The sequence below is a fragment of the Bos grunniens genome, chromosome 7, assembly GCF_055505025.1.
Source record: "Bos grunniens cultivar Pamir isolate PY7600 chromosome 7, Bosgru_T2T1.0, whole genome shotgun sequence".
NCBI lineage: Eukaryota > Metazoa > Chordata > Mammalia > Artiodactyla > Bovidae > Bos > Bos grunniens.
In genome coordinates, this window is record NC_141171.1 from 62,805,059 (window position 1) to 62,820,752 (window position 15,694).

Genomic DNA, 15,694 nt, shown 5'->3' on the forward strand with positions numbered 1-15,694 from the left:
ATGTGGGACTGAATAGAGGGAGCCCATGTCTGTAAGCAAAATGAGCATTTAGGGGTAGCCAACCTAGGAGAAGGCAATGGCCACCCACTCCAGTACTCTTGCCTGGAAAATCCCATGGACAGAGGAACCTGGTGGGCTGCAGTCCATGGGGTTGCAAAGAGTTGGACACGACTGAGCAACTTCACTTTCACTTTTCCCTTTCATGCATTGGAGAAGGAAATGGCAACCCACTCCAGTGTTCTTGCCTGGAGATCCCAGGGATGGCGGAGCCTGGTGGGCTGCCATATATGGGGTCTCACAGAGTCGGACATGACTGAAGTGACTTAGCAGCTTAACAGCAACCTTGGGAAGGTCTAGAGGCAGCTTGTGCAAAGGCCCTGAAGCAGGAGCTAAATAATAAGCACCTGAGGCCCTGGGGATCAGAAAGTGTGTTTGGAACTTAGGAAGCCAGGGTGATGGCAAGACATGAAATTGGACAGGAAAATTGGGTTGAATTTTGAGTGTAAGCAATAATCATTAGAGGTCTTTCAACATTAAAAAGTCATGCTGGGACTTCCCTGATGGTCCAATGGCTAAGACGCCACCCTCCCAGTACAAGGGGCCTAGGTTCAATTTCTTGGTTAGGGAACTAGATTCCACATACTGCAACTAAGACCCAGTGCAGCCAAATATTAATAACTAAACAAATTTTCTTTTTAAAACGTCATCCTGGCTGCTGTATCATTGCCATTAGCACTGCTGTGAGCTTCTGCAGGGCACCATGCACTGCGTGGTCAGTGTAGCAGAGCCCCCTGGAGTTGTGCAAAGTGCAGCAGCCCCGTCTGTCCTCCATCCCCGTGAGCGTTGGAGGATCCTGAGGCTAAGTGACTTTGGGGTAGAAAGTTTTTCTTGGGGCTTTGATGATGTCAATCCTCTGTCATCTTTGAGAAGCCCAAGGGGAACTCTGGCCCCTCCAGGGTGTCTGCACTGATCCCCATAAACACTCCCTTCTCCCTTTCATCTGAAAGGCTGAGCGTGGCGGCAGACGCTTCCTCACTCTCTCCTCCCTTCAAACTGACACTCTCTAAGCCTTTAAGCAGCTTGTAACTCCATCATCTCAGCGCCCCTTGGAAGGGAGCAACCGGCAGATTAAGCGATTCTGGGATCCAGGCGCTAAGGAATTCGGGGCCTCTCCGGTTTCTTGGCAGGAGTTACAAGTACATGCAGAGACTCTTCTTCAGAACAAGTGAAAATAATTCCTTCCAGGGGCAGAAAAAGGCGTGCTTTTGGCAAAGGACTTCATATGATGTTATCTCAAGAGACCCGCATGGGAGCCCTGGGAGGGAAGGCAGAAGTTGCTAAACCAGGTGGGGAAATGGACAGATGGGTGGGGAGATGCTTACTAGGCTGACTGACTGAACTGAACTGAACTGCATTTTCCGCTCCCCTGGGACTTGGAGGGAGGGATGGGAGGGGAGAGGTAGGGAGGGGAGTGGAGTGGAGCAGAGATCTACTGAAGATGAGGCTCAGTGCCACTCCGCATGCTGGACATCTTAAAGGAAAAAAAACCTCAGATTTAGAAAGTTAGGGCTGCAGGGGACCCCGGGTATCATCCAGTGCAACCTTATTCCTTGGATGAAAAGAATGAGACCCCAAAGCTGAGTGCTTCCCCTTGCTAGCTAGCAGGAGAGGTGACCTTCTATGCCAGAGGAGAAATTGGAATGTATGCATTTTGGAGGACACTTTGGCAACATCTGTCAATGTTTTAAACACACGTATGTTCTTGGACCCAGCAATTCCACTTCTATGAATTCATCCTACAGAAATCTTACACATGTGCACAGAGCTGTATATATGAGGTGCCCTATAGCATGCACCTTGTCAGTGCAAGAATCCTCAAGAAACAGCACAGGGCATGGTGTTGGTTGTTGTTCAGCCCCCCATTTGTGTCCGACTCTGTGTGAATCCTGGACTACAGTATGTCAAGCCTCTCTGTCCCTCACCATCTCCCAAAGTTTGCCCAAGTTCATGTCCATTGCATCAGTGATGCCATCCAGCCATCTCAACCTCTGACATCCTTTTCTCCTTCTGCCCTCAATCTTTCCCAGCATCAGGGGCTTTTCCAATGAGTCAGCTGTTCGCATCCGATGACCAAAATACAGGAGTTTCAGGTTCAGCATCAGGCCTTCCATGAGTATTCAGAGTTGATTTTCCTTAAGATTGACTGGTTTAATCTCCTTGCTATTAAAGGGACTCTCAGGAGTCTTCTCCAGCACCACAGTTCCCACAGATTAAACTGTGGGACCTTTGTTTTATGGAATACTTTGCAGACACTGGGAAGAAGAAGGAGGCAAATGTGCATCACCGCTATGGGAAGATTACTAGTGATATTTTAAATGAAAAATAAATCACATAAAACGTATGGTATAGTAACAAAAAGCGTATGTACTTTTAAATGACACACATGTCAGACCGAGAAGGACAAATAGTGTATGATATCGCTTATGTGTGGGATCTAAAAGCATGAGCCAAATGAGCTCATTTACAAAACAGAAATACAGTCACAGACATAGAAAACAATCTTATGGTTACCAGTGGGGAAGCAGGGGAGGATAAACTGGGAGATTGGGATGGATGTATACACACTGCTGAATACCAAATAGGTAATTAATAAGAGGTCTTCCCTAGTACCTCAACTGGTAAAGAGTCTGCCTGCAAAGTAAGAGATTCAGTTTGGTTCCTGGGTTGGGAAGATCCACTGCAGAAGGGATTAGGCTACCCACTCCAGTATTCTTGGGCTTCCCTGGTGGCGCCTTATTATCCTGGTGGATAATTCATAAGAATCTGTTGTATAGCACTGGAAACTCAACTCAATGCTCTATAATGACCTATATGGGAAAAAAATCTAAAAAAGAGTGGATATATGTATATGTATAACTTTACTATACAGCAGAAAGTAACACAACTTTGTAAATCAACTAGCCTCCAACAAAATTTTTAGAGATAAAATAAATGTACACACCTGTATTTTTATATATTATTAGGGTATTTTCCGGAGAAGGCAATGGCACCCCACTCCAGTACTCTTGCCTGGAAAATCCCATGGATGGAGGAGCCTGGTAGGCAGCAGTCCATGGGGTCGCTAGAGTCCTCGGACACGACTGAGCGACTTCACTTTCAATTTTCACTTTCATGCTTTGGAGAAGGAAATGGCAACCCACTCCAGTGTTCTTGCCTGGAGAATCCCAGGGACGGGGGAGCCTGGTGGGCTGCAGTCTATGGGGTCGCACAGAGTCAGACACGACTGAAGTGACTTAGCAGCAGCAGCAGCAGCGTATTTTCAGAAAGATATCTAAAGAATATCAACAGTTTAGGAAATAAAATGGGAACTGAAGAGAAGACATTTTCGTTTCATTTTATTCCTTTCTGCAAAGTCTGGAGTTTAATGTTGGGCAGGTTTTAATCAGGTTTGTGATACTTCGTCACAGGGCACAGCAATGACAGCTTTGGGCTTCTGCTTCTTAAATTCCTTTGCTGGCTGTGTCCCTAAGATATGGAGCAAATGGCAAATCCCTTTTCCTCCCTGAGACTCAGTTTCCCTATCTGTAAAACACGGTGTGTGTGTGGCAGGAAGTGTGGTAGAACAGGTGGTCCCTCAGTGTCCTTCTGGGGGCAACCCCCCCTGGAGTTGGGGCACGCGCGTGCACACACACACACACACCTAGGAGTACACACACACACCTAGGACACACACAGACCTAGGAGATACACACACACACCCCTAGGACACACACACACACACACACACACACACTCAGTTCAGTTCAGTTCAGTTCAGTCTCGGTCGTGTCCGACTCTTTGCGACCCCATGAATCGCAGCACGCCAGGCCTCCCTGTCCATCACCAACTCCCAGAGTTCACTCAGACTCATGTCCATTGAGTTAGTGATGCCATCCAGCCATCTCATCCTCATCCCTTCTCCTCCTGCCCCCAATCCCTCCCAGCATCAGAGTCTTTTCCAATGAGTCAGCTCTTCGCATGAGGTGGCCACAGTACTGGAGTTTCAGCTTTAACATCATTCCTTCCAAAGAAATCCCAGGGTTGATCTCCTTCAGAATGGACTGGTTGGATCTCCTTGCAGTCCATGGGACACTCAAGAGTCTTACCAACACCACAGTTCAAAAGCATCAATTCTTCGGCACTCAGCCTTCTTCACAGTCCAACTCTCACATCCATACATGACCACAGGAAAAACCATAGGCTTGACTAGACGGACCTTTGTTGGCAAAGTAATGTCTCTGTTTTTCAATATGCTATCTAGTTGGTCATAACTTTCCTTCCACGGAGTAAGCGTCTTTTAATTTCATGGCTGCAGTCACCATCTGCAGTGATTTTGGAGCCCCCAAAAATAAAGTCTGACACTGTTTCCACTGTTTCCCCATCTATTTCCCATGAAGTGACAGGACCGGATGCCCTAGGAGTTCTCATTTCTTGAGTCAGGATTCCCCCTGCTGGTTTCTTCATGAAGCTGCTACAAGAGAGATTCTCAAGGGTGGCTGTACACTCCGTGATGGTCTTTTGGAGATGTGTGGGATTGTCTGCGGCTCTGGGGACAGTGGTGTTTAACAGGTGGGGCTGAAAGAGCCTGGACATCCTCCAATGCAGGAGACAGTCCTATACAATGAAGAACTGTCCTACATCCTGTGTGACTTTTGAATGAGCCAATGAAGAAATCCCGTTCATAATCATCTGAGCCTGGAATCTCACTCTCCTCTACAAGCATTAACCAAATCACTTGAGTGTTTGTCTGTTGTTGTAGTTTGCACTGTTTTAGGATCTACTGAGCCGCAGCTATCCTGTAAATCAATGGATGCTCGCGCTTTGCTTTGTCTAGAGCTTTATCAAGAGTTGTTCACCATCTCATTCCACCCACTCGTATCCACCTGCATTTGTAGCCATGTCAGTGTTAGTTGCTCAGTTTTGTCCAACTCTTTGTGACCCTGTGGACTGTGGCCTACCAGGCTCTTCTATCCATGGAATTCTCCAGGCAAGAATACCAGAATGGGTAGCTATTCCCTTCTCCGGGGTATCTTCCTGACACAGAGACTGAATCCACATCTCCTGCATTATAGGCAGATTCTATATCCCTTGGAAAATATGTAGCCTAAGAAATCTTAGACTTCTTTTAACAGATGGAAAACTAAATATTACTAAATTAGCAGTTGTATATGAAATTCAGAGGTTTTGTTTATTTTTTAATTTTTTTGAGCTTTGAGATATTAGGTGAAATGTGACTTGATGCATGTGTGTGTTGCAAAATAGCTTGCCACAACACCTGTTGTTGTTGCTGTTTGGTCACTAAGTCATGTCTGACTCCTTTGTGACCTCATGAACTGTAGCCAGTCAGGCTCCTCTGTCCATGGGATTTCCCAGGCAAGAATAGTAGAGTGGGCTGCCATTTCCTTCTCCAGGGGATCTTCCCAACTCAGGGATCAAACCTGCGTCTCCTGCATTGGCAGAGCGATTCTTTTCCACTGAGTCAACAGGGAAGCCCTAGTTAACACCCCCATCCCCTCATAAAATTGCCTCTTTTTTGTGTGTGATGATAGCATTTAAGACCTCTGTTAGCAACTTTCAAGTATATAGCATATTTTTGTGGCTTATAGTCACCAGGTTGTAGATTAATCCCCAGAATTTATTCATTTTAAAGCTGGGAGTATGTGCCCTTTAACCAGTATTTTCCCCACACCCCCCTCCTGAGCCTCGGGCAGTCACCAGGCTACTGTCTATAAGTTCAACTTCTTTAGATTCCAGATAGAAGTGAGAACACGCAGTGTTTATCTCTGTCAGATTTATTTCACTTAGCTCAGTGCCCTCAAGGTCCACCCATATTGTCGCAAAGGGCAGGATTTCCTTCCTTTATGGCTGAATAACATTCCTCTGTGTGTGTACAATTTTTTTCTCTTTGTTCAAGTATAGTTGACTTATGTTAGTTCCAGGTGTACAGAAAAGTGATTCAGTTATATTTTTCAGATTATTTTCCATTATAGGTTATTACTATAAGATACTGAATACAGTTCCCTGTACTATGTAGTAAATCCACGTTGCTTCTCTATTTTTTTTTCTATTTTTATATATAGTAGTTTGTATCTGTTAATCTCATACTCCTAGTTCTCCCTCCTCTAACCCCCTTTGGTAACCATAATTTGTGCATTTCCTTCATCCATTCATGCATTCATGAACATTAAAGTTGTCTCTATGTCTTGACTATTGTTAATAATGCTGCCATGAGCACAGAGGTGGCGATACCTCCTTAAAATAGTTTATTTGCTTCAGATATATACCTGGAAGAGGGAATGCTGGATCGTACGGTAGCTCTATTTTTAGTTTTTTGAAGAACCTGCATACTGTTCTCCGTAGTGGCTGTACCACTTCACACTCCCACCAACAGTGTATGAGGGCTCCCTTTTCCTACATCCTCACAAACACTCACCATCCTTGTGTTTTGTTGACAGCCATTCTAATAGGTGTGAGGTGATATCTCGTCATGCCTTTGACTTGCATTTCCCTGATGATTAGTGGTGTTGAGCATCTTTTCATGTACATATTGGTCATTTGAATATCTTTTGGGGGGAACGTCTATTCAAGTTCTCCTCCCATATCTTAATTAGATTGTTGGCTTTTTTGCTGCTGAGCTGTTTGAGTTCCTAGTATATTTTAGATATTAACCTTTTATCAGATAGATGGCTTACAAACATGTTCTCCCACTCTGTAAGTTGCCTTTTTATTTTGCTGATAATTTCTTTTGCTGTGAGGAATCTTTTGTGTTTGATGTAATCTCAATTTTTATTTTTGTTTTGGTTGCTTAGACTTTTAGTGTCATAGCTAAAAAATCTTTGCCAAGACCAATGTCAAAGGAATTTTTCCCTGTCAGACTCCAATATCACCTGCCCTTTTTCTTGGTCCCAAGACTTTTCCTATGCTGACTTTGTCCCACCTCTCATTAATTAACTTATTTGCTCTTAACAAATATTAATGAAATCTTAATATGTTCCAAGAAATGTGCTCAGGGTGAGGGCCACAGCAGTGGAAATAGAGATTAGGTCCCTATTTTCATGGACCTTACATTTTCATTGCAGGGAGGAGTGTCAGGTTGGTGTTCAGTTGCCCAGTTGTGTCTGACTCTGCGACCCCATGAACTGCAGCACGCCAGACTTCCCTGTCCTTCTCTATCTCCTGGAGTTTGCTCAAACTCATGTTCATTGAATCAATGATGCCATCCAACCATCTCATCCTCTGTCGTTCCCTTCTCCTCCTGCCCTCAATCTTTCCCAGCATGAGGGTCTTTTCCAATGTGTTGAGGTCCTTTAATGGACCAGAACCTGGTGGTCCAGAGTCAACCAATAAGAAAGTAAAGGAGAGAGAAAAAGGCTGATATTCCTTGGTTTACACAGAAAGCCAATAAAGCCCCTGGCACGGGGCTTGCTCTGTTCACAGAGGCCTCAGGTGCCTCTCAATGGGGTGAAGGCACAGAGCGCCTTCTTGAGAGGGTCTTAGAAGCCCAGGCAGGAAAGTGAACTCAGAGGGCCTCTGTGCTCCAATGAAATAGCCTGAGAAAGAGAGAAAGAAAGACACGGGGACCAGAGCTCTGATGGAGCAAAGGTGTTTTAATCAACATGGTGTGGGCATATATACTGTAGTTATTCTCAGCAAAGATAAAGATTAAAATTCCAGACTTACAAAACATAGGTGATCCATATTAAAGAGAGAGAGAGTTGTAAATAATCACTTTTACCATATGGTTCATAAAAAGAAAGAGGGTACTTATCACCGTAGAGAAAAACTAACAAAGGAAATACCTGGATTCCTCAGCCCCCAGAGAGGCTTGCCTCTCCTCTTAATTCCTGAATGTTCAGGAATTAATAAGGAACGGAGAATTCCTGACAGATCCAAAACAGCACACAGGAAGCCTCCTGTTAAATGCTTCCTGACACAATGAGTCCACTGTTCACATCAGGTGGCCAAAGTACTGGAGCTTCAGCTTCAGCATTAGTCCTTCCAATGAATATTCAGGGTTGATTTCCTTTAGGATAGATTGGTTTGATCTCTCTGCTGTCCAAGGGACTCTTAAGAGTCTTTTCTAGCACACAGTTAAAAAGCATCAATTCTTCAGCTCTCAGCCTTCTTTATAGTCCAACTCTGCACATGACTACTGGAAAAACTATATAGCTTTGACTATACAGACCTTTGTCGGCAAAGTGATGTCTCTGCTTTTCAATGTGCTGTCTAGGCTTGTCATAGCTTTTCTTCCAAGGAGCAAGGGTCTTTTAATTTCATGGTTGCAGTCACATCCTCTGTGATTTGGAGCCCAAGAAAATAGTCTGTCACTGTTTCCATTTTTTCCCCATCTATTTGCCATGAAGTGATGGGACTGGATGCCATGATCTTAGTTTTTTGAATGTTGAGTTTTCAGCCAGCTTTTCCACTCTCCTCTTTCACCTTCATCAAGAGGCTCTTAGGTTCCTCTTTGCTTTCTGCCTTTAAGGTGGTGTCATCTGCATATATGAAGGAGGGGAAAGAGGGGTAAGAGGAGTAGACCTGAAAGGTCTCTCTGAGGGCGTGACATTTGAACTGAGTTCTGATAGTGGCAAAGAGGCAATGTTTTTGTTACTAATGAAAAGCTGGTAATAAAAGTGTTTTAATGTGGAAAGCTGGGGAAAGAGTGTAGTTTCAACAACTGGGACAGCAAGTGCAAAGGCCGTGAGGCAGGGCAGACCTCAGCTATTTCAGGAATACAAAGGAGGCCATTATAGCTCTAGTAGAGTGACTAGGATGTGCTGGGAGACATGGCTAGTTGTTGTTGTTCAGTCCCCCAGTCATGTGCAACTCTTTGCAACCCCACGGACTGCAGCACGCCAGGCCTCCCTGTTCCTCACCATCTCCCAAAGTTTGCCCAAGTTCATGTCCATTGCATCGGTGATGTCATCCAGCCATCTCATCTTCTGATGCCGTCTTCTCTTTCTGCCCTCCATCTTTCCCAGCATCAGGGACTTTTCCAATGAGTCAGCTGTTTGCATCAGGGGACCAAAATACTTGAGTGTTAGCTTCAGCATCAGTCCTTGCAAGAGTATTCAGGGTTGATTTTCCTTAAGATTGACTGGTTTGATCTACTTGCTGTCCAAGGGACTCTCAGGAGTCTTCTCCAGCACCATAGTTTGAAGGCAATTCTTCGGCACTCTGCCTTCTTTACGGTCCAGGTCTCACAACCATACATGGCCACTGGGAAGACCATAGCCTTGACTATATGGACCTTTGTCAACAGAGTAATGTCTCTGCTTTACAACACACTGTCTAGGTTTGTCATATGTTTCCTGCCAAGAAGCAAACGTCTTCTGATTTCATGGCTGATGTCACCATCCACAGTGATTTTAGAGCCCAAGAAGAGGAAATCTGTCACTAATTCCACCTCTTCCCCCTTTGTTTGCCATGGAGTAATGGGGCCAGATGCCATGATCTTAGTTTTTTTAGTATTTAGTTTTAAGCCAGCTCTTTCACTCATGTCCTTCACCCTCATCAAGAAGGTCTTTAGTTCCTCTTCACCTTCTGCCATTAGAGTGCATCTGCATATCTGAGGTTGTTGATGTTTCCCCTGTCTTGATTCCAGCTTCTAACTCATCCAGCCTGGCATTTTTCATGTTGTGCTCAGCATATAGATTAAACGAACAGGGCGACAGCAGACAGCCCTGTCATACTCCTTTCTCAATCTTGAACCAATCAGTTGTTCCCTACAGGGTTGTAGCTGTTGCTTCTTGACCTGCATATAGGTTTCTCAGGAGACAGGTAAGATGGTCTAGTATTCCCATCTCTTTAAGAACTTTCCACAGTTTGTTATGATCCACACAGTCAAAAGGCTTTGGTGTAGTTGATGAAACAGCAGTAGATGTTTTTCTGGAATTCCCTAGCTTTCTCTGTGATCCAGCAAATGTTGGCAATTTGATCTCTGGTTCCTCTTATTTTTCTAACTAGGACATCTGGAAGTTCTTGTTTCGTATAATGCTGAAGCCTAGCATGCAAGATTTTAAGCGTGACCTTACTAGCATGGGTTCAGTTCAGTTGCTCAGTCATGTCCGACTCTTTGAGACCCCATGAACCACAGCACGCCAGGCCTTCCTGTCCATCACCAACTCCCAGAGTCTACCCAAACCCATGTCCATTGAGTTGGTGGTGTCATCCAGCCATCTCATCCTCTGTCATCCCCTTCTCCTCCTGCCCTCAATCTTTCCCAGCATCAGGGTCTTTTCAAATGAGTCAGCTCTTCGCATCAGGTGGCCAAAGTATTAGAGTTTCAGCTTCAACATCAGTCCTTCCAATGAATACCCAGGACTGATCTCCTTTAGGATGGACTGATTGGATCTCCTTGCAGTCCAAGGGACTCTCAAGAGTCTTCTCCAACACCACAGTTTAAAAACATCAATTCTTCGGCGCTCAGCTTTCTTTATAGTCCAACTCTCACATTCATACATGACTACTAGAAAAACCATAGCCTTGACTAGACGGACCTTTGTTGACTAAGTAATATCACTGCTTTTTAATATGCTGTCTAGGTTGGTCATAACTTTCCTTCCAAGCATGTGAGATGAGTGCAATTGTTCAGTGGTCAGCACATTCTTTAGTACTACCCTTCTTGGGAATCGGAATGAGGATTGACCTTTTCCAGTCCTGTAGCCACTGCTGGGTCTTACAGAGTTGCTGACATATTGAATGCAACACCTTGATGGCATCATCCTTTAGGATTTTGAAGAGTTCTACTGGAATTCCATCACATCCACTAACTTATTAGCTTTATTCCATCACATCCAACACAGCAGTGCTTCCTAAGGCCCACCTGACTTCACTCTCCAGAATGTCTGGCTCTGGGTGGCTGACCTCACCATCGTAGCAATCTGGTTCATTTGGATCTTTTTTGTACAGTTCTTCCGTGTATTCTTTCCATCTTTTCTTGAGTCCTTCAGTGTCTACTAGGTCTCAACCACTTATGTCCTTTATTGTGCCCATCTTGGGGCAAAATGTCCTCTTGATACCCCCAATTTTCCTGAAGAGGTCTCTAGTCTTTCCTCTTCTGTTTTTCTCTTCTAGTTTTATACACTGTTCATTGATAAAGGTCTTCTTGTCTCTCTGTGCTATTCTCTGGAAATCTGCATTTGGTTGGATGTACCTTTTCCCTTCTCCCTTGCTTTTCGTTTCTCGTCTTTCTTTAGCTATTTGAAAGGCCTCCTCAGATAACCACTTTGCCTTCTTGTTTGTCTTTTTATTCAAAATGGTTTTGTTTGCTGCCTCCCATACATTATTACAGACCTCCATCACAGTTCTTCAGGCACACTGTTTATAAGCTCTAATCCCTTGAATCTATTCGTTACCTCCACTGCATATTCATAGGGGATTTGATTTAAGTCATACCTGGTTGGCCTAGTGGTTTTCCCTGCTTTCTTTGGTTTAAGCCTGAATTTTGCTATGAGAAGCTGATGATCTGAGCCACAGTTAGATCCAGGTCTTGTTTTTGCTCATTGTATACAGCTTCTCCATCTTCAGCTATAAAGAATATAACCAGTTTGATTTCAGTATTGACCATGCATTCTCTTGGCAGAGTTCAGAGGCTGTCACAGCAAGTATACTGGGGTGGTTTGCCATTCCCTCCTCCAGTGGATCATGTCAGAACTCTCCACTATGACTCGTCCATTTTGGGTGGCCCTAACCCTGCACAGTTCATAGCTTCATTGAGTTATGCAAACCCCTTCAATACGACAAGGCAGTGATCCGTGAAGGGGGGGCATGGCTAGAGGGATCATTTATTAGACACCATCTGTAAACAAGACACAACCCTCTCTCCTGGTACTTACTTTCTCATCTGCTCAGACTGCTTGCTTCCTGCCCACAAATACTTCCTTCTATTAATACACCTCTGAGTCTTATCTACCTTTCAAGACCAGCACCTGTCCATCTCCTCCCAGAAGCTTCCTTGACTCTCCCAGCTCTTAGACATGGCAGGGTGGGGGTGGGGAGATTGGCACCCAGTATGTGTTGAAGCAGGAAGCTCTGTTTACTCTCTTGCCTCCTAAGCTAGTGTTTCTCAGGGTGTGGTCTTCAGACCACTTGCGTCACAGTTTCCCTAAAATGTTCCTAAGTTTTAAAAGTGTTTTTAGTGAAATATTTAAGTTTTAGCAAGTGGAATACTGTATATTTCTATGCTCACCATCTGTTTTTAAGAACTTTACCACTCATCCATGCTTGCTTCAGTAATCATAAATACAGGTGAAACCTGAGTGCTTGTCAGAAGTGCAGATTCCAAGGCTCTAGCCTGGGTCTACTCATTCAGAATCTCTGGAAAAAGAGCTGTGCATTTTTAACAATCCGTTTTCCCTCTTCCTACCTCACCCACCATGATTCCTATGCATAGTGAAGTTTGACAATCACTGACATATCTTAGTTAAAATCTGCTCCATCAAGCAGTGGTCTGTTCTTCTTACAGCCAGCTCCGAAGGTTTTAATCTTTGCTATGCATCAGAGGCACCTGGGGGAACTTTCAGATATGCAGATCCCAGGCTCCTCCCTAACCTTGTAAATCAGAATGGGTCACAGGGATGTCAGCAAACTCTATGACCAAAACCTAGAAAAGGTGGATTTTGAATGGTTGCCGGGGGCTGGGGGAAGAGGGGGGATGGAGTGGGGAAGACCCGTCTCCCTTGTTCTGTTTGAAACATTCCTGGCATCATCTAAATCGGATTCTGATATCCTTACACTTGCTTTCCTCCAGAATAATGTCAGCAAGCATTTCCTATGCCTCTTTGTGCTGGGCAGAGCTGCTTGCAAGAGCCCTGACCCATGTCTGGGCTGCATTCCCAGCTGAGACATTAACTCAGTGAGTGGACTAGAGGTTGAGTCACCAGATTTAGCAAAGTTTTAAGTATGTAATGAATAATTTTCTAATAGAAGTATGTTCTAAACATTCCACGGGACATACACTAAAAAAAAAAACTGTTTATATAAAATTCAAGTTTAACTGAAAGTCCTGTGTTTTATCTGGCAGTCTTGCCTTTGGCAGTATCTTCTGCTCCTGCAAACCTCCGTTTCCACGTTTGGAAGATGAGGGGGCCTCAGCTAGATGACTTCTGTAGGTTCTTAGGACTTGGATGCTGTAGTAGTTCAGAGGCATCCCACAGTTCTGGGAGCCCTTCTCCCCGGCTCCACCAGAGGGCGCCCTGGCTCTCCTCAGCGGGTTCGGGGATTAGGGTTCAGGGAGCAGACTGCTCGGTCCCTCTGGCTCTTGGGGGCCATCTGGAAACCGGGTTGTGAGGCTTCTATGTCCCCAGGTCTTTACTCATCCCTGGGACCGCTGGTTCAGAAGGAAAGACGGGGAGAGCTCATAGGATGGGACCATCTTATCCAGCTGCCGCTCTACCATTATTTAGAAGGGGAGGCTGGACCCCTTAGGGGAAGGCCCTAATCCAGGCAAAGACCACTGTCCTGGAAACTAGGCTTTAAGTCCCTCTCCAGAGCCCCTTTACCTCATGAGGGTTCCCTTATTTCTGTTTCCGGCTGGACATATTATAACCCTTGCAGTTCTAAAACCAAAACCAGTGTAGAGACCAGGCAGCCCAGCACAGCCTAACCACTGTGACATGCCTGAGCACCTTCACAAAGAGGATGTGGTCTTGAAACTTTGTAAATGAGAGAGCACCAGGGATAAAGGACTCATCTAGGCAGTGGGGAAAGTGCAGGAATGTTGCCATCAACATCATCTTCCTCTCTGCCAGATACAATGACCCGGGGGGCAGGGGCCATTATCATCAGGATTTTACAGATGAGGAAACAAGCTCAGTGTTTGGTCATTGGGCTAAATGGGGCTCAGACCAGTTCTGTAGCTGTTGGGAGAGAAGACCTAGAAGATCTCTAAAGGACCTCCACCCCCTTCAAGAAAAAGAGGAATTGCTCAAAGGGAGAGATACCCACCACTTCAGGACTGGAAATGATTTTAGGAGACTTACCAATTTGGCATTGAATTAAGTGTAATTCAATTCTCTTCTGGACCATTTGATTATCAAAGAGAAAGTCTTTTCTTCCTTTAATAAGAAACAGCATCCTTCAGGCACAGGGAATATTTGTAATCACATTACATTTTTTTCCACTGTATTTTTTTTTTTTGTTTGTTTTGTTTTTTTATTTTATTTTATTTATGTCAATAGTAAATGATACTGATTTTTCTCTCAGGGTAATGAGATGATTTCCTTTAAATGTTAATTTTTTTTTTTTTAAGAGATTTGACTTACAGGGAGCAAAGCACTGATGGAAGGAGAATATGAAAACATTGCCTGTAAGGATTCTGAGGGCCCCCTCAACTCAGCTCCTCAGCGTTGCTGCCACCCCAGCTTGTCCTCCTAGGGCTCCTTGATGCTGCCTTTCCCTTGAAAATTCAGCAAAACTCCCTAGAGGGAGAATTCTAGATATGGGTGGAGGGGGGAAGCTCTGGTTTCCAATTTCCCCCCATTTTATGAAAAATGAGCAAGTCACTCAGCCTCCCTGAACCTCAATTTCCTCCTCTGTGAGTATGGGGAGCAGAGCTGTTCTGAGAGCGAGAGCTGTGTATTATACAGGTGATCTCCCCCAGGTTGACCCAGGCACAAGGACTGCATCCTACAGTCTCCGGGAAATGTCACAGCTCCATCCCTACCTGAAGGAACAACCCATTCCAGCCAGGTTCCTTCAGAGCTCTCTGCTTTATGGCCTTTGCCGCACATGTTTCTGCCTCAAACGGTCTGACTTGTGCACAGTCTGCCTAGCCAGGATGAAAGCTCCAGGGCAGCAGAGGCCATGCCTGCGCTTACTCGAGAGAACATAAAACGTTATTGCGGGCATCTGGTAAACACCATAGAAGAAGGAATGAGCCAGTTCCGAAATGCACCCTGTCAGTCTCTGCCTGGATTCCTCTAGATGATGGCACTAGGCTGGACTTGCTTCCACAAATGGCCAGGATCAAACTGCCCAGTTCTTGCCTCCCATTGTGTGAACAAGCAACACTGTAATACAAGTTTATGAGTTTTATGATTTTTTTAAATGACTTTGAATTGTTAGCAGTTTGAAAATAATGTAAGAGAGGGATAAACCAACTCTAGACTTGGCATCTGGAGACCTCGCTCTGTGTGTGGCCCATTGCAATGGACACTTTCTGGAACTATTTCTCTGTCTCAAAGGGGAGCCTCAGAACACCAGCTTGAAATATCACACCAGCATGATGGGCATGCCTGGGCCTTGAAAAAATGCTCAGTGGACTTAGTGGTGGGCCTTTCCAGAACTAGAGCGTTCTTTTTAAAGGCAGTCTAATCTTGTCTCTGTTTCTCTGGTTTAAAATCCTCCAACAACTTCCACTGCAAACAAAAAAATAAAATCCAAACTCCTCACATGGCCTACCAGACTTCAGGGTCTGGCCTCTGCCCACCTGTTCAGCTTCACCCAGTACCAGACAGCCCTCAGCCTGGACACCAGCCATGCAGGGGGACTCGTCATGTTCCCCACCCACTCAAGACCTTTGCCTGGGCTGTTCCCCCGCCTGGAATGCCCTTTCCCCGACCCTTCTCCTCTCTCACCTCGGCCCCTCCAAACACATCATTCTTTTCCTTCGTGACCCAGGTTTTTTCAAGGAAGCCCTAGAACAGCCCTGTGC